This window comes from Chenopodium album, chromosome 23 (assembly GCF_948465745.1).
Source record: "Chenopodium album chromosome 23, dcCheAlbu1.1, whole genome shotgun sequence".
Classification (NCBI taxonomy): Eukaryota; Viridiplantae; Streptophyta; class Magnoliopsida; order Caryophyllales; family Amaranthaceae; genus Chenopodium; species Chenopodium album.
In genome coordinates this window covers 17714790-17720363 of record NC_137856.1, presented here as the reverse complement: position 1 = coordinate 17720363, position 5574 = coordinate 17714790, and the positions used below count along the sequence as shown (strand labels likewise).

The following is a 5574-nucleotide window of genomic DNA, read 5'->3' as shown; positions in this document are numbered from 1 at the left end:
AAAGAATTTGAAAAATATTGCAATACCATTAAAGTCAATGGGGTTTCTCAAGAATTCATCCGCCTCAAGTTGTTCCCTTTCTCTCTAATCGGAAGATCCTTGGAGTGGCTAGACAGGGAGGTGAAGCCCAACTCCTTGAGAACTTGGGACGATGTCACAAAGACTTTCTTGTCCCGCTTCTACCCCCAAAAGAAGACGGCGGAGGCAAGAGCCTTGATTCAAGGGTTCAAGCAAAGGCCGAGTGAAAGCCTTTACGAAGCATGGGAGAGAATCAAAGAGTATCAAAGGGAGTGCCCTCACCACGGAATCCCCACATACCAAGTGATCTAAATCTTCTATGGCGGTTTAAGTCCCCAAGGCAAGTCATGCCTTGATGGAGGGGCCGGGGGCCCTATCATGAACAAAACCGAAGAAGAAGTTGTGGACATCATTGAGGATGTGGTGACTTATTATAGGGATTGGCAAGATGGGGAAAGGGACTCTTCAAGCAAACAATCTTCATTGTATTCGGTGGACCATCTCAATGCAATCAACAACCTTTCCTCTCAAATGACAAATTTAGGAAAGGAGGTCACCGCAATCAAAGCTAAGTTGGAGAGCACTTCTTCCTCTTCTCAAGCTTCTAATCTTCCCTCCCAATTTAAGGGGAGAGGTACTCCTTCTAACTCTCAACCCCCTCCCTCTTCGCATAATATGCCTTTGGGTTGCTTGTTTTGTGATGCATGTGGATCGTATGATCATGACTCTAGTGCTTGTCCTAATGAATGTGTTGATGAGTTTGATAACCATGAGAGTGAACATGTGAATTATGTGTCAAATAATAATGGTCAACGGTTTGATAATCAAAGGGGTCAATGGAATAGGAACTTCCAAGGCCAAGGCAATTTTGACAACTATAACCAAGGCGGTGGTTATAGAAACCAAGGGAACCAAGGTTCTCGTGGTAGCTATAATAGTCAAGGTTATAGTGGCCAAAATCAAGGCCAATATTATGGTAATCAAGGCCAAAATTATGGTACCCAAAACCAAGGTTATGGAAATCATAACCAAGGTAGTGGTAACCATAATCAAGGTGGTGGAAACCATAATCAAAGTTATGGCCAAAATCAAAATAGGAGTAGTTGGAACAATCAAGGACGGGGTAATTTTCAAAATAATTCTCAAAGAGGTCCCCCACCCGGGTTTGTTCCAAAAACTCAAGGTGAAAGTTCCTATTCTCAACCTTCTTCACCTAGGACTAATTTGGAGGAGATAATTGAGAATCAAACTAAGTTGTTGAACACATACATGGCCGTGAGCGATAAAAAATTCAATGAAATGATGACCCACAATAAAATGCTTGAAAACCAAATCTCTCAACTTGCTAATGCCTTGAAAGATCATGCAAGCCCTTCTTCTTTACCTTCCCAAGGCCTTGACCCCAAGAAACCCGTGAATGCTATTGTTACTAGGAGTGGAAAGGTTCTTGAGGAGGTATTGCCTAGGAATGGTGTTGATAAGGAGATTCCTAGGGAGATTTTGGTTGAGGATGAGGAAAAAAGGGCATCATTGGATGAGGTAGTTGTTGAGACACCTAGAGAGGTGAGAGTAGAGAAAGAGATTGTGAGACCCAAACTCCCTTACCCACAAAAATTCATGAGACACAAATTGGATGAACAATTTGGGAGATTTATTGAGATGCTAAAACAACTCCACCTTTCTCTACCTTTTACCGATGTGATCAACCAAATGCCAAACTATGCCAAATTCCTCAAGGACATTTTGAGTGGGAGAAGAACTTGTGAGGTTGTGGAGACCATCAATTTGACCGAAAATTGTAGTGCTATCATCATGAACAAAATGCCACCCAAGTTGAAGAACCCCGGAAACTTCTCCATCCCTTGTGCAATCAACAAAATGCAAATTGATAATGCCTTATGTGACTTGGGAGCTAGTGTGAGCCTAATTCCATATTCGGTTTATCAAAGACTTGAGTTAGGGGAACTTCTACCTTCTAACATTACCTTGCAATTAGCGGATAGGTCTATCAAATTTCCAAAAGGTAAAGTAGAAGATGTCCCTTTGAGGGTGGGGATGTTTGTGTTTCCGGTGGATTTTGTTGTTCTTGAAATGGATGAGGATGCCACCATTCCGATCATTTTAGGTAGACCCTTTCTTGCTACCTCGGGAGCCATGATTGATGTGAGAAATGCTAAGATCTCCCTTAAGGTGGGAGAAGAGGTTATTGAATTTGATTTGAATGAAAGCATGAAATATCCATGTTCTTCTTTGGAAAATTGTATGGTGATTGATTCACTTTATATTGTTGTGTCTTCCATGCATGAGCACTTGCTCACTTCTAACGATGCTCTTGGGAATGTATTGTTGAACAAAGACAAGGTAGGTGCTTCATGCAAAGAGATGAATTTCTATGAGGAATTACTTGATGGAAGTGTGGAGGATGTGGATGAGCAAACATGTTTTGGAATCTCAAGCAATTAAGCTTTGCAAGCGACCACATCACAAGAAGGTAATGGTGTGCCTATGGTAGAGCTCAAACCTCTACCATCACACCTTAGGTATGAATTCTTGGGCCCTCATTCTACTTACCCTGTGATAGTTAGTGCATCCTTGAGCAAGAGCCAAGCTCAAGCGTTATGTGGTGTTTTGAGAAAACACCAAAGTGCTTTGGGGTACACAATTGATGACCTTAAAGGTATAAGCCCCGCTTTGTGCCAACACCACATAACGCTTGAGGAAGGCACCCTTCCTTCTATTGAACGACAACGGAAACTACATCCCCAAATGGGAGAAGTAGTTAAGAAAGAGATCACCAAGCTTTTGAATGCGGGAATCATATTCCCCATCTCAAGCTCAAGGTGGGTTTCCCCCGTGCATGTCGTTCCTAAAAAGGGGGGTATGACCGTAGTTGAGAATGAGAAAGGTGAGCTCATTCCAACTAGAACGGTCACCGGTTGGAGGATGTGTATAGACTATAGACGTCTAAACACATCAACCAAAAAGGATCACTTCCCTCTCCCTTTTATTGACCAAATGCTTGAAAGGTTGACTAGGCACAAATTCTATTGCTTCCTTGATGGATATTCGGGATTCTTTCAAATTCCCATTCATCCCGAAGATCAAGAAAAGACAACCTTCACATGCCCCTATGGTACTTTTGCATATAGAAGAATGCCCTTTGGATTGTGTAATGCTCCGGCGACCTTTCAAAGGTGTATGATGAGCATTTTTGGGGACATGCTTGAAGAGGAAATGGAAGTTTTCATGGATGATTTTTCTGTGGGAGGTGTTTCATTTGAGGATTGCCTCAAAAATCTTGAGAGATGCCTAGAGAGATGTGAAAAGGTCAACTTGGTGCTTAATTGGGAGAAGTGCCACTTCATGGTGGAGGAAGGGATAGTGCTTGGGCACAAGATTTCAAATAAGGGCATTTAGGTGGATAAGGCAAAGATTGATGTGATAGAAAAACTTCCACCTCCGATAAATGTCAAGGGAGTGAGATTGTTCCTTGGTCATGCGGGTTTTTATAGGAGATTCATTAAGGACTTTTCACTCATTGATAAGCCCCTAAATGACCTTCTTCAAAAAGATGTTGAGTTCAATTTTGATGACAAATGTTTGAAGGCATTTGATACATTGAAGAAGGCCCTAATCTCTTCCCCTATTGTTTAAGGCCCAAGGTGGGATCTTCCTTTTGAGTTGATGTGTGATGCGAGTGATTGGGCAATTGGAGGTGTTTTGGGACAACGGGTAGACAAGAAACTTCATGTGATTTACTATATGTCCAAGACTCTCAATGGGGCTCAAAAGAACTACACAACGACGGAAAAGGAATTTTTGGCAATTGTGCACTCTTTTGAGAAATTCCGGTGTTACTTGTTGGGTTCCAAGACTATAGTCTTCACGGATCATGCGGCCCTCAAGTATCTCTTTGCTAAAAAAGAGTCCAAGCCAAGGTTGATTCGATGGGTACTTGAATTGCAAGCTTTTGAGATTGAGATTAGGGACAAGAAGGGTGCGGAGAATGTTGTGGCGGACCATATTTCTCGCCTTGAAGGGGATCAAATTCATGATGATGGTTTACCAATAGAAGATAAAATGCTTGATGATTTCTTATATGCCATAGAGGTGAAGGAACTCCCATGGTATGCCGATTTGGTCAATTTTCTAGTATGTGGGGAGTTTCCACCCTCTTTCTCCAAGAACCAAAAGAAGAAGATCAAAAGAGAGGCAAGGCACTATTTGTGGGATGAACCTATCTTATACAAACGTGGGGTTGATGGTTTACTTAGGCGTTGTGTTCCAAATGAAGAGGTGCCTAGTGTTTTAAAAATGTGCCACTCGGACCCTAGTGGTGGACACATGGGTGTTTCCAAGACCGCTACTAAAGTCCTTCAAAGTGGTTTTTGGTGGCCACATCTCTTCAAGGATTCATGGGGCTTTGTTAAGTCATGTGACCGATGTCAACGAGTTGGGAACATTTCCAAGCGAAATGAGATGCCTCAACAACCTATCCTTGAATTGGAGGTGTTCGATGTGTGGGGAATTGACTTCATGGGACCATTTCCCTCCTCATATGGGAATCAATATATTCTTGTAGCAATGGACTATGTTTCTAAGTGGGTTGAGGCCATCGCCTCTCCAACAAATGATCACAAGGTTGTATTGAAGTTATTCAAGAAGATCATCTTTCCAAGGTTTGGTGTCCCAAAGGCGGTGATAAGTGATAATGGATCCCATTTTGTCCATAATGCCTTTCAAAAGATGTTGAGGAAACATGGTGTGCATCAACGATTTGGGCTTCCCTATCATCCTCAAACGAGTGGCCAAGTTGAGGTTTCAAATCGTCAACTCAAGCTTATTCTTGAAAAGACGGTTGCTCGTAATAGAAAGGATTGGGCGGACAAATTGGATGATGCTCTATGGGCTTATAGGACGGCTTTCAAGACACCCATTGGTACCACTCCATATCGCCTTGTCTATGGCAAATCATGCCATCTCCCGCTTGAGCTTGAACATCGTGCCATGTGGGCCATCAAGAAGATAAATTTTGACTTAGCAAGTGCGAGAGAGAAGAGGTGGTTGGACCTTCATGAATTAGAGGAACTTCGACTTGATGCTTACGATTGTGCTAGTACTTACAAAGCTCGATCCAAGGAGGTTCATGACAAGTTGATTGAGAAAAAGGAGTTTTGCGTAGGTGACAAAGTCCTCCTCTATAATTCTAGAATGAAGTTGTTCCCCGGAAAACTCATGTCAAGATGGAGTGGTCCGTTCTTGGTAAAGGATGTTTTTGGTAATGGTGCCGTGGAAATTTCTCCTTTGGATTCCTCATCAACATTTAAGGTTAATGGTCATCGGCTCAAGAAGTACGTTGACAAAGTGTTTGTTGGTCTTGTCCACAATATGATTCTTTTCCAACCACCTTGAGTGGGGTGATGCACGTCGAGCTAACGACGTTAACCAAAAGCGCTTACGGGAGGCAACCCGGATTCTCATCTCTTTTTCTTTTCTTTTCCCTCCTTTTCATTTTCCTTGTTTAGTTTTGATCTTATTTAGTGTTGGTTTTGTGTT

General features: G+C 42.3%; 1 pseudogene; it reads right to left on the bottom strand.

The window, feature by feature from the left end:
• Positions 1-209: 209 nt before the first annotated feature.
• LOC145609843 (small nucleolar RNA R71) lies at positions 210-308 on the bottom strand (annotated as a pseudogene).
• Positions 309-5574: the final 5266 nt, after the last annotated feature.